A 13,601-nucleotide genomic window follows, 5' to 3' on the forward strand; every position below is an offset into this window, starting at 1 on the left:
CTTGCAAATTTTACCTCAGAATAAGAAGAGATGTCTATGAACACCATGACAGAGGTTGATTTAGATCAACGAATTTAAGTAGTTTATTGTTATGAATAATTAAAAATACACAGCACAAACAAGACAAATGAAAAAATTAATAAACTTGAATTAATGCATATATATATATATATATATATATATATATATATATATTGAGAGAGAGAGAGAGAGCGCAAGAAAGAGAAAAAAGAGAATGAATACAATATATACATATGATAAATAAATATTACAAATATATACAATATATACATAATATATACAAAATAAATAATATATACATAATATTCTAAAAAAAAAAAAAAAGTAAATACACATTTACAGACTGTGAGCCCTATAACCTACTGCCACCTGAATGCTGCTGTGCCAGTCCTTCGACTATACTTCGAAGATGGATCTGACCATCGCCTCAGCCTCCGGCTTTCACGACAGTCCATCATGTCCATCATCGCTGCTTTAAAGTCAGACTCTGACCATGGCTGGGAAAAGGATATTGAGGTGCTGGTGTTCCTTTACTGGCTGGCTCATGCAGCATCATATCGGGTTGTATCTCTGGCCTTCGACATCCCAAAGGCCACAGTGCATGACATTGTGCACAGAATCAGCAGGGAAGTGGTCAGTATTTTGTATTCCCAACCCTGGACGACCTGGAGGAAGTGGGGGCAGGTTTTTGCTCAGCTGGCTGGGTCTTCAGTCTTCAGGTGTTCCACTCAGTCCAGCTGCAGGCCATCACTGACCACAAGGGGAAGTTCATTGAAATCTTTGTCAGGTATCCTGGGTGTGTGCACGATGCCAGGGTGCTGAAGAACAGCTCATTTACACTGGCCGCCTTTATCCACCTGCAGAAAAATGCATCCTTGGATGAATTAAGACTATTTAAAGACCCCTTCCAGTGCACAGCGTCTCCATCACTAAGACTCCTGTCGGCCCTCCTCGCGGCTGCACATGGTAACTGGGGATATCACAGCCCCAGGCTAATCGACAGGGGATCTCGGAGCTGCAGTGGTCCCCAGAGGTGCCACCCACCAACCACTGTCACACTGCCTAAGGCAGTAGCCGCATTTCCACTGTCGGGCCGGTGCGAGCCAGGTTTTAAAGCCGGAGTGGGCTCATAGCCTCGGGCCAGTAGCACTGAGGCCAGAATAGCGTTGGGTTTCCACAGTCAGGGCCAGAAGCTCTGCTGCACGTCACTAAAACACGCACTTTACGTCCTCATGAACAACGTCATGCAACCTCATCATTTCACCAACAAAGAGAAGTTATCAGAAAACAAATAAGAAATAAATCACTGGAACATGCGCGATCACACACACGATTGCATTCTTTGTTAAATATTCAAACTCAAAAGCATCGATGTTTTAACTATAGAATAAGTGATACATTGATCATAATGATTTAATTTATCAGGACTCAAAATTAATCACACAGAAATACACCTTATTTCTATTTTATTTATTTATTTTTAACCCCAGATAGCTGTAGATCGTCTGTTTGAGCTGTTAAATGAAACGTCTTCCCTACCTCTAAATGACATCTATACGACGTATCTTTATCACCCGAAATATGCCGGCATGTCCGTCGAGAACGGGAAGCTGCTATACTTGATTAATTTAAAGGGAAATACTTGAAGAAATAACAATCATTTAAAATCCATATTCTGTGATTTGTTCTTTGTACAAGAACGTATATAGCATGTTTAAAAGCAAACATCACATTATTTTGTAGACATACATTTATTTATTAAATGTATTATATTCCATTGATGTTTTCAAGGAGACACAAACACTTTTTCTTTACTTATGTGCACAGAATTACACTGTGCGCTTTACGTTAACATTAATATTGCTCTAAATGATCAGACAAAAGGTGACATACTTTACTGGAAACAAACGAGAACAAAAGCACAAAAAAGGGTTTTAACCACGTAATCCATCATGCACTTTTAAATCGATTTGTCCAACTATCCCTGTTAATGGAGATAAACGCGTGTAAGATCATTGACTACTTGTAGGTTTTAAGTGTTCAACATTACAAGATTAGTGATTGTACTTAACGATTAAATGTAAACATATTATTATAATTAAGGGGTTCATTAAGTTCATGTAGTTCTTTACCTCCACAGCATATATTAAAAATGTGGAATGTACACCTAGCCATGGCTTACCTCACATATTACATTTAATATTTTATTTAAAAGCACCATTAAAATGGTTTCAGTATCTATTGAGAATGGTTACAAAGACACTCATTTTTAGATATTTAACTCTACAAGAGTCCAAAATTATAAGATGCATTATTTGAATGCTTGGCCAAAGAGGTGCGTTTTTAATCTAGATTTAAACAGAGACAGTGTGTCTGAAACCCGGACATTATCAGGATCTTGTGTTCTGCAGTGAGGACCATCTCCACAAACTTTCCAGATTACCAATGTTTACTTTCTTTGTTTCTATATTTTTAATAATTTCTTTATTTGAGAAAAATACTGAAATAGAATTACAGAATCAGGAAGTTATCATCTAAAGTATATTTATTTTACACTTTTATTGTTAATAAAATTCATTTTCAAATCATTTCAAGTTTCTCAAACATTAAAAAAATAAATAAATATATAATTAAAATAAAAATACACACACGTACACATATACAGAAACACAAACACACACACATACATATACATACATAAATATGTATATATATATATATATATATATATATATATATATATATATATATATATATATATATATATATATATATATATATATATATATTCGCTTTATATTGGCCATCCTGATATCTTGAGATATTGGCAGTCAAAAAAAAACAAAAAAAAAAACATATCAGTCGACCACTAATTACCTGTATTTTATTTTTCAGAATCTTTGCACATCATTTATATACACATCATTTATATCAAACATGATCTTATATAGCTTTAATAAACAAAAATGAATTGTATTTATTAGTAAAATGTTTATCCAAAAATAAAACATCCTATCACTTACCTTTAATTTTATTATACATATGGCTTACAATAAGAGATGTTAAGAGGCAGAATGATTTGTCATTCAGCTATTTCCTCATAGCTAATCATATGGAGAATAGGAGTTTCTCTCTTATCTCATTTTGTGTGCAAAATATATTTATTTGCATAAATTAATTGTATACTAGTAATACATAATGACTTTCAAAAGCAGAAGTAATTACCTTTGTTTGTTAGAATATGTATATTTTAACTAACTGCAAAAGCTAAATCAATAAATGTCTAACCATGAAATGTGACCGAGTTTGGAGAGCCCTGGCTCAGCACAGTGAAAGTATTTGAAGCTTTGTTTATGAACATGGCGGTGTGGTCATACAGTGACTTTAAACCGGACACTACTATGAGCTGTTCACATTATACAAATGCTCCAGATGTGTAATCAGGTTCACCCTTTTGGAATGGTAAACATGACCCTATTCATCACTGACACAGACAAATCACTTAATATTTTGATAATTGAATTGGTTTTTGCTGTTAAACCTTTTTTTTTTTTTGTAACACATTGCACTTAAAAGTAACAGGCCCGGTCCAACCAACTGTGTTGAAAGTGGAATAATATCCTGTGGACAGATAGTGGGTTTTAAGTGACCAACAATTTCTTTACATGTGTCCAGGTCAATCGGCAGCTCTAAGATGGGATGCACAGAGGGATTTAAAACAGAGTTAATAGTAGCAAAGAGAACTTAAGTTCCCTATCTGTCAGTTCAATCGACTCAAACTCAGACCAGATGGAAGAACATAATGGAACATCATGTGTATACACTGAGTTAGACAATTGAGATCTTAAAATTCTGATCTTATCAACAAATAACTTTGCAAAATTGTCATAGAGAGCTGTAGAGGGCTCTAAGATGGGATGCACAGAGGGATTTAAAACAGAGTTAATAGTAGCAAAGAGAACTTGAGGTTTATGGCAATTATTAGAAATAAGTTCAGAAAAATGTTTGCATTTTGCAGACTTTGCAGCTTTCTGAAACACCTTATAGGCATTTTTCAAGATTTCATACGAAACCTGCCGATGGTCCTTTTTCCATTGGCGCTCCGCCTGTCTACATACCCGTCTAAGGGTACGTGTAGTGTCAGTGTGCCAGGGCATTGGTGCAGGCTTGTGACTTTTGTACCTCAAAGGTGCAATAGAATTCATGATATCTGCGCAGGTGAAATTAAAAAGATTAAGATGTGCATCAGCATCCAGGTTATGCAGGGTAGAGACAGATTCCAGGCAGTTACGTACATCGTGATAGGCTGTGGAAAAATCTTCACTAGAGCGTTGGGTAAGACAATGGAGTTAAACGTGCCAGCAATGGATTTTTAAGTGTGTGTCCAGTGAGAGGAACAGTAAAAAGTACAGGCATGTGGTCAGAGAAAGATGTGCTGTTGATTTCTATATTCGAAATAGAGAAACCATGGGTTAAAATCAAATCAAGGATGTGTTGGACCAGAAACCCACTGAGTAAAGTCAAAAGACTCAATCATATTTAGAAATTCAGCTGAATATGGTTTGGAAGCACAGCAAACATGAATGTTGAAATCACCCAGCAGTAATATTTTGTCATGTTTGATAACTAGATCACCCATTAGAGCAGCAAGCTACCTTAGAAAGTCCTTATTTTGCTGAGGAGGACGATAAATTAGAGCTATGGCAATGGGACTAATTGTAATAATTGCAACTCAAAACTGTGGTAGGAGCCGGTAGGTAGAGATCGACAGTGAAGAGTGTTTTTAAAAACAGTAGCAAAACCTCCACCGCGGCCAGACAAACGCGGGGAGTTTAAGAAGTGACTCGATATGAGGTTCAAAATTTGAACGTCGGACTAGGGATTTTGTGCAGAACAGGTTCAGGAAATCGACATAAGTTTGAGAGGGTTTGAGAGGCAAAATAGTCATTTAAAATGAAAGTTTTGTTTACCCGAGACCGGGCGTTAATGAGAGCGAACTTCAGCTGCTATTAAACAGATGCTGGCTGTGTTTCTCTGCACAGCGAACGAAGGTTGAGAAGATTAGCTCCACCACGGCCAGGGTGACTGTAAATCCGAGCAGGTACAGAGAGGAATCCGGGTATAATAGGGCGCAGCCATCATAGAGGGCCATCCAGTGGCCAGCAGTAAAACTGTGCGCAAACTCAGATCCCCGCCGAAGTTCATTTAGACTATTTAACATGTACTGTGACATTTTATAATTTTTTATTTTGTAACGTATGAGCAGTTCATAAAACTTTATGAACCCTACTGGGAGAAACAGACAAGAAAGCCCAGCTCGCTAGGAATTCTTGAAAGGAAAAAGGAAAGTAAATATATTGTAAATGTATTTAACTGTATCTCCTTTTTATGCTTAGATGTCTTCCCATATCAAATTGGAGTACCTGCAATTTTATTGTGTGTTAATCAAACTTTACATATGTGTAATTTTGCATATTAATGTGACTTCATGTTTCTATCATTTATATCTGCCATTCTTGGTATCTGTTTAACCATCTTGTTGTGACTGGATAATTCACATATAGGAAATGTTTGTAAAATGTATTTATTCTGGAATTATCAGCAGGGCTCTCAAGTTTTGAAGACAGGCAAGAGTGACACCCCCCCCCCCCCCCCCCGGAAGAAAATTTTTGACACATGACACTGACAATTTAACCAAATTCAAAGTGTTTATTCAATTTCCATTTACAAAATTTGTGTGTGTGTGTTTGAGTGTGAATGTTTGTGTTAGAGAGAGAGAGAGAGAGAGAGAGAGAGAGAGAGAGATTATGACTGGTGTTGTTTGTTGTAAGTGTTTGTTGCCTTTTTGGACTCCTTTATCATTTGTGGTGTTGGCCCAGCCATTTTCAGGGTCATGATTGAGGACAATGTCCCATCCAGAGACAAACTGTTTTGTATTGAGGTTTTGTTCAAACCAACCATCGAAAATACCCTCAATCTACAAAGTATAGGGCATCTTCAACCCCACACTCAGCTCTTAGCTGCACATCAATAAATCTGGCATGCTTCAGGAGAGCATCTTTCAACGGAAGTTTATCCATAGCATACTCCACAGCTCCGACCAAAAATGCCAGTGCTGCCTGCTGGAATTGTTGAGCCTTCTGTGATGTGACCTCTCCAGCCTCAAGGAGCGGGTTTAGCGTAGCTCTGGTGGTGAAACCCACATTGAGTTTTTCTCCTATCAGTGAGACAGAAGACATAGAGAAAGCTAGTCAAATACAGGCTTCTTATAAGATATCTCTGGGTTATACAAGTTTCAAGTTTATTGTCATATACACATAAATAACATTTATCAGTCATGAAATTTGTTGTGCTCCAAGTAATCTCAACTATACAGAATTTTTTTTTTAAATGGAAAGTAGATAAATAGAATAGGTAAAATAAAAAAGGATTAATTTAGGTTGAAGGATTAATTCTAAAAAGTGACAAGTGTGCCATTTAGGAGAGTGAAGATGGTTGAGTAAAGTTAAGTATTCTGATGTCTTGAGGATAGAAGCTGTCTCTAAATCTACTAGAGCTGTTTCTGATGCTCTTATATCTTCTACCAAATGGCAGAGGGGTGAATATATTGTTATTGGGATACAATACTTTTTAAAATTTTGTATCCATATTCCATCATCAGAAAGACCACTCAATCCATAGAAAAGGTGTATTTGTTGAAAAGGTGTATTTGTCAGACACTCATGAAAAACTGATGCTAATTATCTGGGAAACATTCTCTAACAGCAGTCAAGTTGTCATTGTTTGTGTCAAACAAGTTGTGAATTTGTTGTAACAGGAGATCATTACTTACTTTGTGCTCAAAGTGATGCTCGGAGCTCCAGTGGTTTCCTCGAGGAAGATGGTGAACAATTCCAGGATGCTTTTTTTTTTCATTGGTTGTTGTGTTAAATCTTACCCAGATACAATAGTGCTATTTTCTGATTGGCTATTGTGTAGCCTATTTCTTTTTTTTGATTGGCTGATAAGTGACAGGCTCGATTAAGAACGCACTTGATTCCTGCCGGTTCCCATAGTGAGAGCGGCGCGACCAGATAACTTTTGGGCGCTGCGGCATATTAAATATATTATAAATAGTTTTTCTGCGTGAGAAATACAATGTGTGGCGGGGCGTGACAAAAGACCGAAATGAGTGACTGTCACGCTCAATGCGTGACACTTGAGAGCCCTGTATCAGTTTGCTGCAATATAACTGCTGAATTGTGACAACACCATGAGTTACACGAGTGGGTGTTTCCCCAGAGACAAAGGAACTTTTTCCCACTTCAGATCGCGGATGTTCATTGGTTGTTCGCGCAAACAGAGGCGTGAACCAGTCAATCCAGAACTGACCCAGGAAGTTCTCGTCCCTTTTTCTTCGCACTTCGTCCAGTACTTGGTCTCAGCACTGCGTCTGAGAGAACAGCTTGTTCTCATGGCTCCTTACTGAGCTTTCATCTCTGTTTTTCCTTTTCTTTTCTGTGCTAAGTTTATTCTCATATTCGCCTGTCCTCACGAGGGAGATGAACTCTGAATCATTTCGTTCGGTGAACCTTTCAAACTTTGCACAAGTCCGCAGCAGCCCGAAAGACACGAGAGAAGACGCCCAGCTCCAAAAGAATGACACACACACGCTCGTCTTTAACATCCACAAAGAGACCCACTGCAAGTTTTATTTTCTATAGAGATTTAAATGCTGCTTAAAGGTTGTCTATAACCTTTTCAAGGTGATCTGATTCCTTGTCGTCTTTCAAAAGGTTACTGTCTGTGATTTTGCCATACTGAGCGATTATTCTGTGATCGTGACTATTTCTCTCTCATTCTCTCTCTCTCTCTCTCATTCTCTCTCTCTCTCTCTCTCTGCTGCATCCGTTATGTCTTGTATTTTTTTTACACTTTGTAATGTTATACACTAGTTTACTCTTTGTGAATTGTAGTTTGATGTATTATTAGTTCAATTATTAAAATCCAATATATATTCATGATTGCTTCCGTCTAAAATGCTCACATCACGGAGTCAATGAAATGTTTGATCTTAGCTACACAGCTTATTTGTTGCTTTTCAGTAACCTAAATTTTATAAGGACAGGAGAATAGTTTCACGGCCAGAATCAATTTTTCCTGAAATTATAAGAAGTGATAACTTTATTGAAAGATGATAAGTTAACCTTACGGCCGTTTGCTGGACAAACCAATGTTTGATTTGCATTAATTCCCAGAATTTAACTTGAAGAAACCTGTAAGAACCCTGTTTATGAATTAGTAATATGTTATCATGTTGAAAATAAGTGTTAATTTTTTAAGAAAATAAGGGAAAAAATAATTATATGGTACGTTGCTGAGTCCTCTCCTGTCAAGTCTCTCTCTCTCTCAACCTCTTAATTCTGTGCTCAACTCTTGACACACGCTCGCTCAACTTACAGCAGCGTTACAAGTGTGCCACAAAATCAACCAATCAGAAAATTAAAGGTCAATTGTGATTGGCTGTTGGTCTTCAATCAAACCGCTAGTAGAACCAAAGCCTGTCTGGTAGAACTATCTACAGCATCCCGGAAGCTTACTGAAAAAAAATCAAAAAAAATAACTGACTACAGCGAGACTAATGGATTAAAACACATTTTTTGGTAAGTTTTTTTTTTTCATTATTAACTTAAAAGTGCCTTTATAGTTTTGTGTGCTATAATGCTGTTGTGCTGTTTAACTTACAATATTATATCTCCTATTGTGACTAAAGTTAGTTTGACTTATCCTTTTCAAGCTTTCTAACGCTAGCACAGTCACAGACAATGTCATCAGAACAGCAACACCTAAATGTCCCACCACAGCCACATGTGAGTACTTTGTAATATTCCGGTTACAAAGTTACTGTGTTTATTACCTTTATTTTGTTTGTCTGCATTCTTAGCTTGCAAACTACATTTCGTTGCTTACGTTAACTAATTTATATAAAAAAGCAGTAAGCTAACCCCCCTTTCACACCGCAAGCGTGAGCAGTGCGCGAGCATCGTGTCCGCGCAACTACATCGTCACTGCAGAAGCAGACTCTCGCGAGTGTTCACACTGGAAGCGTATAAGTACAGCATCACAGCAGCGGCTGCAAAGCGTGTTCGGCAGACAGTATAACCATTTCAAACAATGGGTATAATTCTTTCAACATTTGTTTTTATAACAATACACCATACTTTCACCCAAAACGATTAATTCAAAAGTTTAAATGGGAAAATACATATTTGTTACATTTAATTTTCTTTTCTGGCATAATTGTTAAAACACTAGACATTGGCATTGTTGTTAAAACTCTTGACATGCTTATTCTGTGCATTTTGAGCACGTTTTGTGTTAAATCACATTTATTTTGTCCATCAAAAGTGTGCTTTCACTTTAATTGAGCGTGAGCAGCACAGGCACAGCAAAAATAGACCAGACGCCGAAACCCCCGCTGCACTGCTGTTCACGCGACGCTCCTGCTTGACACTCTCGCGCTGCTCCTGGTCTCGGTGTGAATGCACTCATTGATTAACATGGACGCCGAAAAAAATACGTTATTTAAACGTTATTTAAACTTACACCATTTCCCAGAATGCACGTTGCTGCCAGACATTTCAGATGTTAAATTGAAATTGGACTTGAGGCTTGGGGAGGATGTATGGGAGTTACGCAATCAGGATGCAAAGTACATGTATTCCATTACAGGAGCAGGAATAGATATGTTAATAGTTACATTTAGTAACATTTTGGATTATAGGCAGAATTAAAATAGTAATTCATTTTAACCTGTTACCCAGCACCCCCCATTATGGGACTCACAGCTGAAAGCGCTCTACCTAAATTATAATTGTAACAGTTTCCTACTTCAGCGTGTTAAAAAACATAATTTTGGTGTCTTTGGAAAGAAGACCCTTTGGGCTTTACTTTTTATCAACCAGATTTAATAATGCTCAAAAATAGTAAAAGTTATAGACATTGAAGTGCCTTGAATTTTTTTTACCACACTTAAATTGTTTTTTTTTTTATTTGATATAAAAATACCTTAAATGAGTCCTGGAGCAATGTAGAAAAGTAATGGGTTGAAAGCCACATGTCTCATGAGTTTCTATTTCAAATCTGAATAAAATATCATGAAAAATGAGACTCTTGCAAATATTTTTATGTGACTATGTCTACACCCCCCAAATATATAAAAAAAGATATATTTATAGCCTTTGTGGGATTACAAATTTAGAAAATGTTAAATCTAGGTTCCAATATAATAGCAGACTTTTTGGGGTAATAAAGTTGACACCCAAGAAGCTCAAATCAGGAGAATCAAGTGTCTGAGACATTAACCTTTTGTCTTTGTGTTCTTCCTTGAAGCTCAAGGCACAGCTGTGCCTTTTGTCTCTATGATAATGTGAAGGTATCCGTGATACTGTCAGGCACCTCTGTATTTAAATGACACTGTTATGCTGATAAGATCAAGGCTGGGAAGATGCCAGTGTCTGGTATCTTCCTGATTGCATTTGCATGCTTTGTTAAAATGGTCTCCACCTCTACTGTATGGATCCCTCCCACTTGAATGTATATAATCTACAATGTCTTAAGGACAATTTAGACCTCTTGATGACTGCAGCGCCACGCAGAGCGTTCTCAATAAAGAATCCTGCTGAAGATTACCCAAGAGTCTCCTGGTCTTCGTTTCTGAGTTCCCAACACCTTCAATAGTATTGAAGGCTTCTACAAACTATTTAGTCAGTAAACATACCACTGCATAGTTTTTTTCAATTATAAAACACTAGACAGAAACATCATATAAGTGATTTGAGCACTAGGAAAAAAAATACATTAAGAATAATTTGAGTGAGAAAAATAAGAATAATGAGATGAATAAAAAAAGATTTAACTTTGTTTGCCAATTAAAAATGCAGCAATTATAATGAATTACGATGCAAATAAGTGCTTATGGCCACTTATACAGATGAAAATACCACAAATGCACCATAAAGTAAATAATACACTCTCTCTATTCATATAGATGCATTCACTTTGATAGCCGTGATCATACAGTAATAGCGAGCTGATTTGGGCTGATTTGCACTCAAACAGATGGTAATTATGCAGATACATTCACATTCAACATAAAACACACTCTCACATATACTCTCTAGTGTTGTTTTTGGCGGCCTGTTTTAATTTTAGTTTTAGTCTAGTCTTTGTGTCAAGCTGTCATTTTAGTTTTTATTAGTTTTAGTCACGTTCATACTCTTTTTAGTCTAGTCTAATTTTAGTCGACTAAAAGTCTGAGCATTTTAGTCTTATTTTAGTCAGAATTATCCATGACTATTTTCGTCTAGTTTTAGTCGACGAAAACTGATGACATTTTTAGTCAAGTTTTAGTCAATGAAAATTTTATTTTAGCCTCTTTTTGGTAATGCAATTCTATTTAACCCAGTCAATATAGTGTAAGTAAGTACCTAGTAGTATAGACCAAAATATAAACCAAAATTTTCTTTTAGCCAAACCCATTTTAAACAAGGTTTTCTTATTATATTATTGTTACCTTTTAGACTCAAGAATACATCCATTCCAGACGCTCTGATTTGAATTTACAACATATTTATTTTACCAACAAACATAGAAGTACACACACATAAAATTTACATAAAATAGCATCACATGACAATGCCAGAAAAAAAGAATACATTCAAGTTTAACATAAAGAGAAACAAGGTGCTTGAATGCTCGAGCTACAATAACATACCAGAAAGTGCAAATGTGTAAAAAAAAATGTAAAAAACAAAAAAATGTGTGTGTCTGTTACTTGTATTGTAAACTGAAGTCAGATTTTGCACTACGAAAATCTACTATAACACTACAAATGGTTTGGACCTTTGAGATGGATAGGAAGCACTGGCTGCATAGAAAAGAACAGAACAGAAAAGAACAAACAAGAAACAAATAACCAGCAGTCTCAACAGAAACTGTGTGTGTGCGCGTGTGTGTGTGCATGTGTACAGTATGCATGCTTCTTGCATGTCTGTTCAGGCCAGACATTAACTACTACTTAGGCTTGTTTACTTTGAGGAAAGTGCTTCTTTCCAAAATGGTCCTAGCCCTGTTCCTGCGACCACAAGAGAGGTAACCAGTTACACTGAAGACCCTCTCTGTAAATGCCTGAGAGGCTGGCATCGCCAGGAGGTCCAAGGCCAGAGGTTTCAGTGTTGGAAATGCAGTGGAACAATACCGAGTTAACCAATACTCAATGCCGGATTCCTCAACCTCAGCACTGGTAGCAGCAGTCTTGTGCGACTCGGACAGCCCTTCTTTATATTTTAAAATCTCCTGCCTAATGTTTGTTGTCTTGGCTTTCTTGGACCTCGATGGACGATTAGCACTGAAGAATTAAATCTACACCGTTTTGCAGGGGTTGACTCTGGAGCCCCTGTACCCTCATTTGCGACTTGCTCATCATCAGTACACTGCTCTTCACGTACTTGCACTCTTTGTGGCACAAGATGAGCAATGTAGTCCTCTGCCTTTCTGACAAGATTCTGTACTTTGTTGTCATCATTTTCCAGAAGGGTTTCAGCTACACAAGGGTCCACAAAGCATGCTGCTGCAGGAAGTGGTGAGAAGTTGTCAGCCGTTATGTCAAGAAACACACTAAAGCGCCTATCCATGCTGGACAGCATCTTCTGAGCCAGAGTAGCTGCATCTTTGTAGGTTCTCCCATGTGCAAGCGAGAACTCCGACAGGTGGTTTTTGAGATCCAGGAGTGCTGGCACAACAAGGGAAAGTGATTGAGTGTCACTTTCAAGTGACTTAGTGTGCTCCGCAAATGGCAGAAGAAGGTCTCTCAGCATCCCGATCTTTTGCCACTCACTGGGCTGCAGGCTGTCCCAGCCCATGGACTCAGCCACAGCTGTGAGGTGCTCCTTGACTTCAAGACAGCGCAAAATCATAGCAAAGCAACTTGACCACCTGGTGGGACAGTCTTTTACCAGAACTAAAGCACACTTCTGCAGCAGCCGCTCTGTGGCGACAGATGACTTCCTAAATTTGTTCACCAAGTGCCTCACTTTATCCAACAGCCTTTGGATTGGGGGTTCTTTCTGGACCATATTAACTACAAGCTGTAAAGTGTGAACCACGCATGGGGTCCTCTCTCTGGCTCCGTAGTCGTATCTACATGAAAAAACAAATGCACATATTTAACCATTTTAGCCCTTACATTATTGAACCAAATGAAATAGTTTTAGTAGTTAACTTCTTATGAACATATTTAGTCTATGACTATGAAATGAAATTATGACCAGTTTCATAAATGCTGAATGAATTAATAGCATAATTGTTAATCTTTTAACTTCCTATGGAATTATTTTTTGATTTATAAATAACAAGTTACATGAATGTTGAATTAATTATATTGTATATAGTATTATTTATGTTTCTTGCTGTCCCCTTTAATAGCATATTTTTATACACAGACTTACGTTACCTGTCATCGTCCCCTTCCTGTAGCTCATAGTCATCGCCGTGCTCTGCCTCTGAGTCCTCTTCAGAAGTTGTGGCAACTTCTGCATGTG

At 37.3% G+C, this 13,601-nt stretch overlaps 1 pseudogene; it reads left to right on the forward strand.

Moving 5' to 3' along the window:
• LOC127953451 (zinc finger protein 271-like) overlaps positions 1-13,601 on the forward strand; it is a 320,721-nt pseudogene that overhangs the window by 245,689 nt on the left and 61,431 nt on the right.

This window comes from Carassius gibelio, chromosome B3 (assembly GCF_023724105.1).
Source record: "Carassius gibelio isolate Cgi1373 ecotype wild population from Czech Republic chromosome B3, carGib1.2-hapl.c, whole genome shotgun sequence".
NCBI classification, from domain to species: Eukaryota; Metazoa; Chordata; class Actinopteri; order Cypriniformes; family Cyprinidae; genus Carassius; species Carassius gibelio.